The sequence below is a fragment of the Papio anubis genome, chromosome 8 (genome assembly GCF_008728515.1).
Source record: "Papio anubis isolate 15944 chromosome 8, Panubis1.0, whole genome shotgun sequence".
Lineage (NCBI taxonomy): Eukaryota > Metazoa > Chordata > Mammalia > Primates > Cercopithecidae > Papio > Papio anubis.
Genome location: NC_044983.1, coordinates 136143589 through 136160821, shown reverse-complemented (window position 1 = coordinate 136160821; position 17233 = coordinate 136143589). Strand labels below are relative to the sequence as shown.

Below are 17233 nucleotides of genomic sequence, written 5' to 3'. Positions count from 1 at the left end.
TCCGAAGCTGCTGGAAATTCCTAGTAGGAGCTGCCCTATCTTGGTCTTAGTTTCTGAAGTAGGTGAGTTATTTTTTTCTCCCAGCACATCAGCCTGCAACTGCCTCCAGAGGGTAGTGTTCTCTTCCATCTTACCAGTCTTGCACGAGTTGCTCTTATTAGTTGACTCTAACCCTGTAGCAGCTTGGGGTTTCTGGGAAATGTAGTTCTGGCTTCCCTATGTCACACAGGTGAATATAGAAGGTGGTGGTAATGATGCAGAATTGACAACAGTCCAGCACAACAACCAGGCAACTGGATTTTCAAGTTGGGATTTTGGAAGAAATCTGAGCTAGAGTTAGCATAAAGCTAGCTTTTAAAGTGAGCTTGCCTAGGAGGTGAGTATAAATAAGAGAAAGGACAGAGTCTTGGGGAACTCTAGAATTAACAAGTTTGCAGGAAGAGGAAGAATAGCTGTAGAGACTGGAAGGAAACCACCTGTGAGGTAAGAAGAAAACCAGGAGAAGATGGTGTCCTGGAAACCAAGAGAAGGGAAGCAGGAATAATTACCTGTCAGTTGCAGCTGACAGAGGAAGTAATACCTAAGTATTGACCATTGGATTTAGCAGTATTGAGGTCATTGTTAATCTTGGATAGAGAAGTTTTGGTGGAGAGGTGCGATAAAGGGAAGATAATTAGTGATAGCAAGTATATTGTGTGTGTGCTTGTTTATAGGATTATTTGTATAATAGCTGTTTTAAAGTCTTCGTGAAATAATTCTGACCTTTGTGTCATCTCAGTATTGGCTTGTCTTGATTTTCTTTTTCCATGGGAATTGAGATATTCCTGGTTCCTCCTATGCAGAGTGAGTTTGGATTGTATCCCCCACTTTTTGGATATTATGTTAGGAGGAGACTGTGGGTCTTGTTTAAATATGCTGATTTGGTGGTGGTTTGAATTCTATTCCTCCCTCATCCACCTGCTACTGTTTACTTTTCAGAGTCTTCAAATAGCTTCTGCAGTTATTCTGTTCAGGCTTTCTAGTTGCTTTCGAGAGGAGTGACAGGGTGCAGTGTGCTTGTTTTTCCTTATCTAAACCTGAAGCTGTTCACTTTGCAGACTGCTTCTGTTACTCTGGTAATGGTCACCAGTTTCAGCTGGGCCAGGATGCTCAAATGATTTTGTGTCCCTGATCAGTTATCTCTCCCAGTCCCCATAGGAATTGCTGCTTGAATTATTTCTTGAATTTGGTGTATAGGTAGATCCTTTTTTTGGTATCTGTTCCCATAGAGTTTCTTTTGGTGTCTTTCTCAGGTAGACAACATGGCCCTTATCATGTACCATGATAGCCATTAGTTCTCTCAAGTATGATAGAAGAATTGTCTTGTGTTGAATGTATTGACTATGTCTATTGATTAGTTTAAGTAGAATAATATCTCTTTGACATTTTAAGCCTTTCACATAATATAATTTTGTGGGGATAATTTTTACAGTGCAGAATAGAACAGTGGTGAAGAGCACAAGCTATAGACAGATTTTTTCTTTGCATTCATATCTGATCTTTGCTCCCTGTATGATGATGACCAAGCTCCTTAACCTCTCTAAATCTGTTTTTTCTCATCTGTTAAGTAGAGATTATTGTAAATTGTAATTCTTTTGTAAATGTGATATATAGTTCTTAGTGCTTGGCTAGTCATATAAATAATTAAAACTGGTTTGTTTTTTAGGGCAGGATCAACTTGATGTTCATAAGTACAGTTCGTAACAATGTAGTTATTTCTGCTGTGGGAATTTAAGGGCTAATCTTCATCATTCCCTGATCTATATTGATCTGAAAACTGTAAAACAGTTTATATTCGTCATTTGCTATGCATCCAAAATGGGCAAGTTATTACTGTTAATACTGGTTTTTCAAAATTCAGTAATTTTATAGCCTCTTTTCTTTTAGGGTATTGGTTTAGTCAGTAGCTTAGTACCAATTAGATGGCAAACGCTGTACTAAACACCAGTGCAGAGATAGTGAATGAGACACAGTATTCCCACCTTTGAGCAGTGCCAGTCTAGTATTAGAATACTTTTGGCTAGAAAATTATTTTGAAGCATAAAAGAAGCTTTTGTTTGCTCGGGTGATTTTCATAACATATTCACATTCTTGATACATTTTGGTTTTTCAGAAGGTTACTTCTGGCCTATGTTCTTTCAGAATATTGGTTGCAGCTTGTGTTAAGTGCAGGAACTGTTGACAGACTGAGTTTAGAAGAAGGGAAAATTGGTATAAAGTGGTTGTGTATTTTGAACATTGGGGAGCTTCATAGATGAGTTAAATTGTTAGGATATAGCTTAAGAAATGTTGGGTTTAGGCCGGGCATGGTGGCTTACGTCTGTAATCCCAGCACTTTGGGAGGCCGAGGCGGGCAGATCACGAAGTCAGGAGTTGGAGACCAGCCTGGCCAACATGGTGAAACCCTGTCTCTACTAAAAATACAAAATTAGCTGGGCGTGGTGGCAGGCCCCTGTAATCCTAGCCACTCGGGAGGCTGAGGCAGGAGGATTGCTTGAACCTGGAAGGTGGAGGTTGCAGTGAGCGGAAATTGCACCGCTGCCTTCCAGCCTGGGTAACAGAGAGAGACTCTGTCTCAAAAACAAACAAAACAAAACAAAACAAAACAAAAAACAAAGAAAGAAATACTGGGTTTGAGCCTTGTTTAGCACTTAGCGTCAAACAGACATTTTCTTTTCCAGGGGCTCATCCTACTTGTTTAATTCCAGCCAGATAACTTATAATTTGTCAATATGTCATATTGAACATTACTTAGCTGTGGTAAGAACTTTCTGTCATGCTTGCTTTGGAAAGCCCAGATCATGTTTATTGTTTTAACAATATTATGTGGTTAATTTAGGAAGCAAGAATAGCAGCATGATTTTGAGGGCTGATAAACCAGCGTTTGAATCCCTGATCTCTCCCTCCTTTGCTGTGTGACCCTGGAAAACTTAGTAACTTCTTTAAGTCTCTTTCCTTGTATGTAAAGTGGAAAACAATTAACAGCAACCAGTTAGGGCTGTGAGGAGTAATGAGCTAACATAGACACTCCACACACAGGAAGCTGCTATTGTTATGATCAGGATTGTTATTTGGCGGTAGTGAGAAATGAATGATAGAAGGCTGGCCAAGTTGGATTGTGCGTTGAAATGAGAACATTGAAAGCTAGGTGGTGAAAGGAAATATTCTACGTGATAATGAAGCACAGATTTAGTGTGGTATGGAAAATTTTGGTTTGCAGGTTAGAAAGGGAACAGGGTTCAGAGCAGCCCAAGCGTCTATTTATACCTATCTTAAAATACACTCATTCATGCACAAAGGGTAGGGAATATCCATCTTAAAATATCTTCAGAGTTGAGAATGTGAAGATAAACATATATATCATTGTATAATAAGCCAACTTTAATTTTTCTTTATTCATCTAGAGAAAAAGAATTTAAGACTTTTAATTTTATAATTTGAGAAATAGCTACTTTATACTCTATTTGAACTAGTTCCAATTTTTATGCTTATATTTTATCAGTTTCATAGTTACAAATAGATTTCTATTCTTAGTAAAGATGGATTAAATCATGGAATAAGGAGAGTTAGGATTGAGGAGAGTTAGGCTTGAACATGCATTAAGTTGCCTGTTGCTAAAACAGCAAGTGGGCAGTAAGCCTAGTGTTGATAGAATGGAGGCTTGTAACTTGCTTAAATTCTCCTTAAACTACATAGAATAAAACATAAAGCAAAAAGCGATTATCAGAATGTGACTAAGGTACTCAGTGCTAGTGTATCCATTCATTTATTCATTAAGTCATTCATGCATCATATAAATGTTTATCGATAATCATGTGCTCTAGATGCTGTTTTAGATAATGGTGCATACTGTTGGGTATACAATGGTGAACAAAAAGCAGATGTGGGGAGTAACTGGGATGGTTTGTCTTTGCATTTAATGAAGAGAAGAAAGCCACTTCCAAGAATATCAGAGTAATTCAACAAGTGATGTTTTTTAGATTTACACTCCTGATAGAAAGGAGGCAGGAAAGGCAGAGTGCATGGAAAGAAGAAATGCTTCCAACTGCAACCAACTGGAGCTTTTTAGACCTTTACTTTGGTTTTAATTAATAGTGCTTAAGTTTTTTACCTGGTGTGTAGATCCTGAGGCTGCAGAGCTGAAAGAGATTGTCACTGTCCCAAGAATCTTTTTCTTTTTGAGATGGAGTCTTGCTCTGTCGCACAGGCTGGAGTTCAATGGCGTGTTCTTGGCTCACTGCAACCCCCGCCTGCTGGATTCAAGTGATTCTCCTGTCTCAGCCTCCCGAGTAGCTGGGATTATAGGTGTGTGCCACCATGCCTGGCTAATTTTTGTAGTTTTAGTAGAGACAGGGTTTTGCCATGTTGGCCAGACTGGTCTTGAACTCCTGACCTCAGGTGATCCATCTGCCCCAGCCTCCCAAAGTGCTGGAATTACAGGTGTGAGCCACCATGCCTGGCCTAGAATAGTGTTGTTTACTTGGAGGAGGAAGAGACTGACAAAAAAGGCAAAATTTTAATGACCATTCTAGTAAGCTTCACCACAAGATTCCTTTGGGGTAGTGGTCATGTCGCTGGTACTGTGTGTGTCCAGTACCTTGTGCAATGCATGGCTTGTGTCTGTCACTTAATAACCTATATTGAGTGAAGAAATGCTGTGGAGTGCAGGAGAGGGGCATCTAATCTGGGGGGAGACAAAGCAGCTCCCACCACATGTACATCCAGTTTAGCCATGGGAAGAGATCTAGGTAGAAGGAGCAGCAGATGGCATAGAGATGTGAGAGAAAGTACAAGTTGCTCTGTAAACTGACAATAGTTTAGTTTTGCCAGAGTGTAGGATTCATAGGAGGCAGTGCTGAGAGACATTAGACTAGAGAGTTAGACTTGGCTTGACCAGTAAGGGTCATAATAAAGAGTTTGGATTTTGTTAATAGTAATAGTGTTTTTTCCTAAACAGTAGAAATCAGGTTTCCTAATGCCCAGGCTGACACTCTTCATATTACACGGTACATGCAATGTCAAAAAAGGATTATTAGGTTTTAGGTTCCATATCCATTCATGATAGCAGGACCATCAAAATTTTGTAAAGCCATTGGTGAACATTCTGTCTTTTGGAGAGAAAGAGGATATAGGATAAATACTTGTTTTCTTGGGAGTAAAGAATATGTAGTTGAAACTCATTAAAGGGCAAGCAAGGTCTGAGTGTTTTTGAATTTTTTTTTTCCTGAAATGATGCCAGGAATGTATAGTAGATCTCTGTACATTAATAAATGAAAAAACTTTTGCATTTGCATATACTGTTGCTAGCATTATACATGGTTCTGAAAAGTGATAGTTAAATGAGAAATAGTCTCAGTGGCACATGCCTGTGGGATCCTAGCACTTTGGGAGGCGGGGAGAGGCCAAGGCGGGTGGATCACTTGAGTCCAGGAGTTTGAGACCAGCCCGGGCAATATAGCAAGACTCCCGTCACTACCAGAAAAAAAAAAAAAAAAATTAACTGGGGCGGAGGGTGGTGCCCACCTGTGGTCCCAACTGCTTGGGAGACTGATGGAGGAGGATCACATGAGCCTCGGAGGTTGAGGCTGCGGTGAGCTATGATTGCACCACTGCAATCCAGCCTAGATGAGAGTGAGACCCTATTTTGCAGGAAAAAAAAAAAAAAATTAGCTGGGCGTGATGGTGTGGCTGAGGGAGGCTCAGGTGGGAGGATTGCTTGAGCTCAGGTGTCTGAGGTTACAGTGAGCTAGGCTCTCCTCACTGCGCTCCAGCCTGAAAGAGCGAGACCCTGTCTCTTAAAAAACAGGTAAATTATTGATTATGGTTCAGTGGACTGAATCCTGTGGTAGAAACATTCATGCGTAGGGTAGTGCATCCACATCAATCTTGGGTGGGAATAGGGCCATGGAAGGCAGGTTTTTGGTTACACTTGAACTGAACTTTGAAGGATGATTAGGAGTAAGCTGGGTCGGGGAAGGGAAGAACCTTGCAGGCAGAAGGACTGGCATAAGAAAAGGCTTATTTGTAAGAAAAAGCATGGCACTTTAAGGGAAGTTGAGGTTTTTCAGGATGACCCTACCATAGAAAGGGAATGAGCAAGTGATGGAAAATGAGATAGGAAGCTAGTGGTTTGGTTCTGTTCTTTCCCTCTCCTTCTTGCTCTTAACCCCCTAACCCCCAACCCCCGTCAAGTTCTCCTCTTCCCTGTTCCCCCTGGAATATTCTAGTTGGAATGGGATGGTGAGAAATATTGCAAGGAGGAAAAGGTAAAGGCTTAGAAGGTATGCTTTGATGCCCCAGATAAATGTCAGCAGAATAGGGAACATAGTTGGAAAATTGCTTTGCAAAGCAAAGAATTTCTAATATCCCTGAAAGTAATGAGAGCTATTGAAGACTTTTGAGTGGTTCACATAATTTGTTTTAGGAAACGTCACTCAGGTAGGTACTGGTGAAGAAGCTGAATTGAAGGGGGCACTATAATAAAGAAAGTAGATCAGTTAGGAGGTTTTGTTTTGCTTTTGTTTTTGCAACACCATAACTTGAACTAAATGGATGGCCATGGGATTGGAGAACAGGGATTTTAGGGGTGAGAGATCAGTGAGGTGAAAGCGTTAGATTGGGTAACTCGTCATGGTTAAGGACAGGATTTTTGGGGTGAGACACCTGAATTTGATTCTTAGTTTGGCTTTTTATTATTATGTGACTTTGGAAAATTAGATAACCTTCTAAATCTGAACTTCTGGAAATGTGTAACAGGAATAATTCCTTGAGAGGTTGTTTTGAGGACTGAGTACTCCTAAGACTCTTAGCACAGAGTATAGCTCGTGGAAAGAATTAGTTAAGAGAAGGTGCTATTATAAGGTGTTCGTTGTTATAGGGTATATATTTTTATAGGACGAAGAACATATATAGGCTGTATTAGAGGGAGAGGCGAGGCCTTAAGGTTCATGCATATTGGTATCAGTGGTCTGTTATAGGGCTGAGGAAACTATAGCACATGGGCCAAATCTGCTTTTGTAAATATGTATTTATTGGGATGCATTCAAATTGTTTATATATTGTCTATGGCTGCCTTTGCACTGCAAAGGGAATATACTTAACACAAAGAATAGGGTCCCCAGGAGAGTCCTTAAAGGGCAAGCAGAGGAAGCCTAGGTAGGTTGGGTAGGGGGACCTACAAGGGCCAGGAAGTTTGTAGGATTGCCATGAGTGAGAATGTTACAAAGGAGGGTGGACATTCTGTGGGTTTTTTTTTTTTTTTTTTTTTTTGACGGAGTCTGCCTCAGTTGCCCAGGCTGGAGTGCAGTGGTGCGATCTCCGCTCACTGCAAGCTCCGCCTCCCGGGTTCAAGCCATTCTCTCGCCTCAGCCTCCCGAGTAGACAGGACTACAGGCTAATTTTTTTTTTTTTTTTTCCTGTAGAGACGGAGTTTCACCGTGTTAGCCAGGATAGTCTCAATCTCCTGACCTCGTGATCTGCCTGCCTCGGCCTCCCAAAGTGCTGGGATTACAGGTGTGAGCCACCGTTCCTGGCCTACTTTTGTTTAAAAAATATGTATGTGTGTAACCACGTTCAGGTAAAAAATGATTGCCAGCCTTTTATTCCCTTTCCCATCGTCTTCTGTGACAGTCATTTCCATTAAAGAAATAATTTTACTCCATATTAAGTGTCTCTAAACATTAGGATTAACTTTTGTATAGTTTTAAACTTTATAGGAATAGAATTATACGGTATATATTCTTTTGTGACAATTGATCTGTGACAAATTGACACTGTAGAGCAACAGGGAAGAGACACTTTTTTGGTAAATGGTGCTGGGTCATTTGGGTATCCGTATAGGGAAAAATAATAATTTGCTTCACACAATAAAAAATTTCAAGTGGATTTATAGATATGAAAAGATTAAATAAAACTGGTATAACGGCGTTTAATAGAAATATATTGTGAGCCACATGTGATTTTAAATTTTTCTAGAAGCCAAATTTAAACAGGAAAAACAGATAAATTAATAATATTTGTATTTAACCCAGTAATGCTCAAAGACATTTTAATTTGCGAGTAATTTGAAAATTATTAGTATATTTTATTTTGGGGGGTGAGGATACCATAGTTTTAGCAATTCAATGTGTGTTTTACACTTACATCTCAGTTTGGCCTAGTTATGTTTCAAGTGCTCCTTAGCACGTGGCCAGTGGGTACTGTGTTGGAGAGCATAGTTTTAGAGGATAATGATGGATAACATCTTATCATCTCTGGACACAAAAAGCAACCATAAAAGAAAAATTGATGAATTGTGCTACATTAAAGTTAAGACATCATATTCCTCAAAAGACATTATTAGGCTTCGCGTGGCTTTTGTAATCCTAGAACTTTGGGATGCCACAGCAGGAGGATTGCTTGAGCCCAGGAGGTTGATGCTGCAGTGAGGCATGATCACACCACTGTACTCTGGCCTACAGACATTATCTCAAAAACAAAAAATTGGCCGGGCGCGGTGGCTCAAACCTGTAATCCCAGCACTTTGGGAGGCCGAGGTGGGCGGATCACGAGGTCAGGAGATCGAGACCATCCTGGCTAACATGGTGAAACCCCGTCTCTACTAAAAATACAAAAAACTAGCCGGGCGTGGTGGCGGGCGCCTGTAGTCCCAGCTACTCGGAGGCTGAGGCAGGAGAATGGCGTGAACCTGGGAGGCGGAGCTTGCAGTGAGCCGAGATCGCGCCACTGCACTCCAGCCTGGGTGACACAGTGCGAGACTCCGTCTCAAAAAAAAAAAAAAAAAAAAAAAAACAAAAAATTATTAGGAGAGTGAAAGGCAAATTACAGAGTGGGAGAAGATATTGGTAAATCTTAGTTCTAACAGAGTTTACATAAAAAATACATAACATGTCAAGAAAAAGGTAGTTCACTCATTAGCAGGATGGACAAGAGACTTTGAACTGCTATTTCATGAGTGATAGATGAAATAAAATCTATCACTGTGGATTTGTCTTTTTCGTTTTGTTATTCTGTTTTTGATTTTTATATATGAGTTACTTAACGACAGGAAATGCATTAGGTGATTTCATTGTTGTACAAACGTCATGGAGTGTACTCAGCAAATTTAGATGGTAGCCTACTGCATGCCTGGGCTATAAGGTATAGCCTATTGCTCCTAGACTGCAAAACTGTACAGCATGTTACTGTACTGAATATTGTAGGCAGCTGTAACACAGTGGTAAGTATGTGTGTATCTAAACATAGAAAAGGTACAATAAGGATATGATATAAAAGATTAAAAAATATGCCTCCTATAGGGCTCTTACATGCATGAATGGAATGGAGCTTGCAGGACTGAAAGCTGCTCTGGGTGAGTCAGTGAGTGCGTGTTGAGTGAATGTGAAGGCCTAGATTATCACTGTACACTACTGTAGATTTTATAAACACTGTACACTTCAGCTACACTGTTTATAAAAATATTTTTCTTTAGTAATAACCGTAGCTTACTGTAACTTCATAAACTTTTAAATGTTTCTAAACTTTTGACTCTTTTGTAATAATACTTAGCTTACAACAGAGACACATTGTATGGCAATACAATTATATATGTACATATATTTCTTTTAATACAGGGTCTTGCTCACTATCTCAGCTCACTGCAACCTCCCCTTCCCAGGCTCAAGTTATCCTCCCACCTCAGCCTCCCAAGTAGCTGGGACTGCATGCGTGTGCCACCATGCCCAGCTAATTTTTTCTATTTTTTTCTGTAGAGATAGGGTTTCACCATGTTGCCCAGGCTAGTCTCAAACTTCTAGACTCAAGCAATCCACCTGCGTCGGCCTCCCAAAGTGCCGGGATTATAGGAGCGAGGCACTGCACCTAGCCACTATTTTCTTTATATCCATATTCTATGAGCTTTTCTGTATTTTTAAAATTTTTAAATTTTAATTTATCATTTGTTTGTTTGTTTTTGAGATGGAGTTTTGCTCTTGTTGCCCAGGCTGGAGTGCAATGGCATAATCTCGGCTCACTGCAACCTCCACCTCCCGGGTTCAAGCGATTCTCCTGCCTCAGCCTCCGGAGTAGCAGGGACTACAGGCATGTGTCACCATGCCTGGCTAATTTTATGTTTGTGGTAGAGACAGGGTTTCTCCATGTTGGTCAGGCTGGCCTTGAACTTCTGACCTCAGGTGATCTGCCCACCTCAGCCTCCCAAAGTGCTAGGATTACAGGTGTGAGCCACAGTGCGTGGCCTAATTTATCGTTTTTAAACTTTTTTGTTAAAATGAAGACACAAATACACACATTAGGGTAGACCCACACAAGGTCAGGATCATCAATATCAATATCTTCCACCTTCGTATCTTGTCCCACTGGAAAGTCTTTAGGGGCAATAACACATATGGAACTGTCATCTCCTAGGTTAACAGTGCCTTCTGGAATACCTCCCGAAGGACCTGCCTGAGCCGTTTTACAGTTGTTGTTGTTGTTTTTAAATAAGTAGAAGTCGTGTATTCTACAGTGATAATTAAAAGTGCACAGTAAATAAATAAGTCAGTAGCATAGTTGTTTATCAAGTGTTATGTACTGTACGTAATCGTATGTGCTATACTTTTAAACAACTGGCAGCACAGTAGGTCTGTTTTCCCCAGCTTCACTAAAACACATGGGTAATGTGTTGTTTCCCCCAAGTGGCTTTTTTTTCCTTCCCCTCTTCCCCGCCCTCCCGTGTTCTGTATCTATTGTGTTACAGAATTTTCTCACATGTCTGGTATTCATTTCCTTGTGGTGAATCAAAAAAATTCTTCGGCAGCTTTAGTAAGTGGGTTCAGCCTTTTGACTCTGACTTTTGCATCAGGATATTCTGGATGGCCCATTTGTTGGGAAATCCCCAGTGTTGGTATCTTTAGATCTTTCTTCTTAGACTTATCAGGTTCCTGCAGGGTAAAGACCTGACTCTCTGAAGTTTGGCAGGAGAGTGCATAGAGGGTGGTGGAGGAGCTGAAATGTGTGTTCAGTGACTAGATCGACCTCTGTTTTGTACAGTTGGGCAGGGTGGCTTTTGTCTAAGGATGCTCTCCTTTTCCAGAGAGCCCCCAGTCTTCTGTCATGGTTGGGGAGTCCCATGAAGGCGTGGTGTTGAGACTTTAGCTGCATCGTAGATAGTCTTCACCCAACCTCCACCATCCTTTTTGCCTCCTCCTTCTTTACCCCTTGTTCTGTCTGCATTTAGTGCTGCCAGTTCTGAACCTTCTCCCGACATGGCTGTGGAAATGGAATTGGTTCTTAGTGTTTTTGGCTGCTGGCTTGGTCTGGCTGCATTGGGCCTGCTGAGTCATTTGCTGTGCTTCCAATCTTTTATAGTTTGTTTCCTCCAAGTTTTTCTGTTTTCTTGTTTGTTTGGTTTCTGTCTTCGGTGTTAGAGGCTTTTCTTGTAGCTTCAAAAATTCTGTTACTTTTTCTTTCATTTCTCCCTGGCCCGTGGGTTTGCTTTTTAAATTTATCTTTTTAATATGTCTGTATTAGTTTGTTCTCATACTGCTAATAAAGACATACTTGGGACTGGGTAATTTATAAAGGAAAGAGGTTTAATTGAATTCACAGTCCCACACGGCTGGGGAGGCCTTACAATCATGGCAGAAAGTGAAGGGGAAGCAAGACATGTCTTACACACGGCAGCAGGCAAGAGAGAGTGTGTGCAGGGGAACTCCCCTTTATAAAACCCTCAGATCTTGTGAGACTTACTCGCTATCATGAGAAGAGCGTGGGAAAGACCTGCCCCCATGATTCAGTTACCTCCCACCAGGTCCCTCCCACAACACATGGGAATTATGGGAGCTACGATTCAAGATTTGAGTGGGGACACAGCCAAACTGTATCTATCTCTTTTGTATAATTTTAGTGGAAGTGAAATAGATATGTATATTCTGTTTGCCATCGTCCTCTGAATTTGTTAGCTAACTTTATGTCAGATTAATTATGCCTGTTGATGTTTTAATGGTTCTTAGTTATTTCATGTATATTTCCTTCAACTAAAATATGGGTTTGAAGACAGGGCTTTTCCAAATTTGTTATTCTTCATTCAAGGTCCAGTACAGTATGTATGGTAAGCAGTGAAGAAGCTGACTGTAAGGTGGACAGTACAATAAAACCTTGAAAAAAACTAGTGAAATAATGGTGGTTTTATATGTATCTCATATATAAATATATTATTATGTATATATATATATCTCTTGTCTTTCAGGTTCTCTTTGCAATGGAAAGAGGAAAGAGAAATTAGAATTGTTTTTTAAATTGTCATTTGATTTCTTCAGAGTTATTGTGGCCTTCTGAACTGTGAGTATAATTCTCTTGCTATACTTGTGTCTTGAGATTTTTGGTTTTGTTTTTTCTTTCGCCTTAGTGTCTCTTTGTCGTACAATGGAAATAAACAAAAGGTAGTTGATTTTGCAGAGTGGGTTAGGGAAGAAATAGAAATCGTTTAGTGCCTATTATGTGTAGATACTTTATATATTTTTTTCTGAGGTAGTGTAATAATGGTTAATAATAACGTGCTTAGAATAGTGTCTGGTACATTATAAACACTCTAAGTTACAATTACTAATTGAATCCTCACAATAACTTTATAAGTAAGGTTTACTGTTCTTCCCTATTTCACATTCGCATAAACCAAACTACAGAGAGGTTAGAGGTTACTAAGTTAGGGCCGGACACAGTGGCTCATGCTTGTAATCCCGGCACTCTGGGAGGCTGAGACAGGAGGATCGCTTGAGTTCAGGAGTTTGAGACCAAGTGGTTGGGTGTGGTGTTTCACGCCTGTAATTGCAGCACTTTGAGGGTCTGAGGCAGGTGGATCACTTGAGGTCAGGAGTTCGAGACCAGCCTGGCCAACATGGCGAAACCCCATCTCTGCTAAACATACAAAAATTAGCCAGACATGGTGTTGCACCAGCTGTTGTAATCGCAGCTACTTGGGAGACTGAGGCAGGAGAATTCCTTGAACCTCCATAGGAGGAGGTGGAGGTTACAGTGAGCCGAGATCGCGCCACTGCACTCCATCCAGAGCCAGACTGTCTCCAAAAAAAAAAAAAATTTGAGACCAGCCTGGATAACAACAAGACCTTGTCTCTCTGAAAAAGACATAAAAACAAAAAGCAAAAACCAAAAATTGTCAGGTGTGGTGATGCATGCCTGGATCACAGGAATTTGAGGCTGCAGTGAGCCAGGATCGTGCCACTGTACTCCAGGCCGCGTGACAGAGCAAGAGTCCGTCTCAGAAAAAGAGATTACTAAATTAGTAAATGGCAAAGCTGGGATTCAGACTCATTCTGGCTTCACAGTGTTGTGCTCTTGACTGGTAGAGCAGTTCCCTCCCACAAGTGTGTGGTTTTGCTTTTTGTAGTTTGTTACCCAATGTTAGCTGCAGTCCAAAAATACTAACTAGAAGATTCCAGAAGTAAACAATTTATAAGTTTTAAATTGTGCACCATTCTGAGTAGCCTGATGAAATCTCGTGCATCCTGATCTGTCCTGCCCTGTCCCACCTGGGATGTGAATCGTCCCTTTGTCCAGCATATTCACCACACGGTGTATGCTGCGCCTGTTAGTCACTTAGTAGCCATCTCAGTTAGGTCAGCTGTCAAGGAATGACAGTGCTTGTGTTCAAGTAACCCTTAGTTTATTTCATCATGGCCCCCAAATGGAGGGGTAGTAGTGATGCTGGCATTTTGTTATAATTGTTCTATTTTATTACATTATTCTTGTTAATCTCTTACAGTCCCTAATTTATAAATTAAACCTTATTGTAGGTTTGTATGTATAGAAAAAACATAGTATATATAGCACCAAGTACAGTCCCTAGTTTCAGGCATCTACTGGGGGATCTAGGAGTGTATCCCCTGTAGATAAGTGGGGATAGCTGTATCTTATTCTCATGGGTTCTGGATTCAGATATTGGTTTAGCTAGGTATTATATTTCCTAACTCCTTGATCTTAAATTATTTAATCTATTGAAAGCTTTTTAAAAAAAAATCTGACAAGGGGGGTTGTTACAGAATCTCCCTTATGGGGTTATTAACGAAGATGCTGTGAGATATGCGTAAGGTGTTCACTCAAAATTGTTAGCAATGATTATTTGGTGCCATTTTTCTCATTTTAATGAGCAGAAAACCGAGCTCTAGAGAGATTATATTACTTGTAATTTGTCAGTTTGTAACTTGTAGATCTTGGTGCATGTTTCACAGTTTAGAAATCATACAGTTGAGGGTAATCCTACTTTGTCTTGTTTCCAAAGATTGCTCTTTCTTCTAAGTCTGGTGGTAAATTGAGGACAGATATGTTCATAGAATATTTATAAATCTCTTTTGTGGGCATTTTGTTTTATGTTGTTACAGTAAATATCTCATGAACTTGGACTTCATGGAGTCAGAATTCATGATAATTTATAGCTGTATTGAATTTGACTTTCGCAAGTGTTTTTGGAGTACGGACCTAGGATTATTTTTTAATTTCCACATGAGTGTCAGTGCACGTCTTTCTTTGTTCTCTTTTCTCTCCCAAATCTATTTCTAGGTATTAGTGAAGGGAAGTTATGTCATACAGTTTCCATTTCTTTGCAAGGCCTAGAAGTCTTGGTCCTGTGTCCCCCTGTCCTTCATGGGCTAAGGGAGAGGAGCCTACTCTGTCCCTTGTGCTGTGTCACATGTGATTATGTCACAGTGTGAGAAGGTCACAGCCCCTCTGTTTGTGTCCTCTTATTTCCCTCCCCCTGTCCATATTGTACCTTTCTTCCTATAACAGTGCATTCTGTTTATTTGGGTGCGAGTCCGTGTGTGAAGGCAGTTTTTGTTATTTCATCTCTGCTTAACCGGCAGTTAACTTTCACTAAATGCTGAATTAGGACTGTTTAATGCTTGTCACAAAATAAGTTCTCTTTTCTTAGTAGATCTGAGCAAAAGAAAGAATACCAAATGTAACTTTTCAGCAACATTAGCTGTAAAAATATTTCCTCTTGGTATAGCACAAGACAGTTTCATAGCAGAAATACAAAACTTATATTCTTAGTGTAATGTGCTGGAAAACGAAAGCCTAGAGAGAGCTGAGATGACAAACCAGTTCTTTGTGACCCAAGAGCCAGCTTATTGGCTCATTGGAACTTTAAGAAAAAAAGTGTTTTTTTAAAAAATTTTTCTTTACAGAGAGAGTATTGCTCCATCACCCAAGCTGGAGTGCAGTGGTGTGAGCATAGCTCACTGCAGCTTCTGAACTCCTGGGCTTAAATGATTCGCCCATTTCAGTCTCCCAGGTAGCTGGGAATATAGGCACATGCTACCATGCCTGGCTAATTCAAAAAATTTTTTTGTAGAGATGAGTCTTCCTTTGTTTCCCAAGCTGTTCTCAAACTCCTGGCTTCAAGTGATTCTCCCACTTCAGCCTTCCAGAGTGCTGGGATTATAGGCATAAGCCACCGTTCCTGGCCTTATTGGAACTTTTTAGCTATAGGACAACATCTACCCATCCTCATTTGTCTTTTTAAAATCACTTGAAAATATGTAAACCCAGGAAAATAGCCAGTGTTCCTGTAATTCCCCCCTCCCCCACAAATTCTGGACAGATGGTCAGGCCATATGTGTAAGTCTGACTTCCAATCCATTGGATTTCATGATGTAATGCTGAGATATAGGTCCCTTATTTCAGAGTTCCCTGTCATAAGCCCCTTGGGCCATTTGAGCTCCTGCAGTACAGGTCTGGTTCCGAAGCAGATAGCTTTGGCAGAGTTGGTTCTTGGTCCTTGCCTTGATTTTAAGTGACACATTGGAAGATAGAAGTTTGGGAAGGAGGTGTTTTAGAACCAGAATTCTAGGCAAGCAAAGGAAAGTCTGGGAGGAATTGAGTTGCTGGGATATATATGGAGATAATTTTCAGGGTTAATGTGGTATGGGAAGGTGGTGGACAGAAAGGAAGGCCTCCCTGAGCCCCTTCTGCAAAATCCCGTATTTGTGAATAAAAGCATCTTTTATAGCATGTGGGCAGATGAGCACAGCTGAGATAGATTGGGAGTGTTGACTCAAAAAAATACTTTTTTTATTATTTATATTATTAGGTACCTCCTAATATGTAGTGGTCCCTCCATATCTGTGGGGAATGGTTCCAGGATTCCCCCAAGATACCAAAATCTGTGGAGCCTGTCTCTTACATAAAATGGTGTAATATTTGCATATAACCTATGCATGTCCTCTCATATACAGTTGCCCCTGAACAGTGCGGGGTGAGGAGTGCCCATCTCCTTTGCAGTTGAAAATTTGTGTATAACTTTTGACTCTCCAAAACTTAACTACTAATAGTGTCACAGGATCCTTGGGGTGTCACTTCACCAGCCAGAAATCACGTTGGCCGGTGGCACCTTCTGCCTGAGTACTGCCCATGCCCACTGGGCTTGTTCCGCCCACTCGGCTTGGCATGCTGTGCTTGGCTCACACTACAAGCCTGGATCCCACACCTGCCAAGGGCGAGCCAGGTGTGGAGTTGTGAGGGATGTGTGGGTGTGTGAGCATGTGGTCCAGCCACCTTGCACACCCACTGGCATAGGTGCTGGTTCTGTGCAAGGCTACAGCTGGACCGGATGTCCTGCATTAAGCTTCTGCTGTGGGAACCTGCATCTGGATGAGGGGAACAAGGTGGCACCAGAAGAGTGGAGATGTCAGGAACTGCAAAGCCCCAAAGAGGGTGTCATAGCCCTGGCTTGGGGGTTCTCTTCTGCTCGTTGCTCACAACATGGCAAGCAGGAGGCCATGTTTCAGTGCTGTTTGTGTTACAGCTCTTTCAGTTCCTCCGTTCGGCAGGTCCCGAGTTCTTATCCGGTGTCCAGGAAGAATGAGGTACATGGAAAACTGGAGGGTGAGCAAGGTGGAGAGGGGCTTTACTGAGCAGCAGAACAGCTCTCAGGAGACCCGAAGTGGCTAGCTCCTTTCCACAGGCAGGTCATCCCAATGAGTGTCCAGATCTCAGCAGAGAGGAGACTCGCAGTGGGTAGCTCCTTTCCACAGGCAGGTCATCCTGGTGAGTTGAAGGGACCCAAAGTGGGTAGCTCCTTCCTGCAGCTGGTAGTCCTAACATGTCTGTGAGTCTGGCTGAGTCTGGGGCTTTTAGGGGCTGAGAAGGGAGGAAGTGCCGTGGGCGGGCCCGTAAAAAGCTTTGGAAGTTCTTACTCCAGGCC

At 41.2% G+C, this 17233-nt stretch overlaps 1 protein-coding gene across 24 annotated transcripts in view; it reads left to right on the top strand.

Moving 5' to 3' along the window:
- The first annotated feature begins 7503 nt into the window (after positions 1-7503).
- The window catches only part of PTK2 (protein tyrosine kinase 2), a 322010-nt gene continuing 312280 nt past the window's right edge, over positions 7504-17233 (top strand). For 22 of the 24 annotated variants that reach the window (XM_017962371.2, XM_021942917.1, XM_021942938.1 and 19 more), the window contains exons 1-2: positions 7504-7551; positions 12263-12354. The gene's annotated coding sequence lies outside the window, so the exon portion shown is untranslated. Of the gene's footprint in view, positions 7552-7593; positions 7616-12262; positions 12355-17233 lie in introns of those variants that run through there. The other 2 variants (XM_021942916.1, XM_017962370.2) reach the window with 1 other exon arrangement.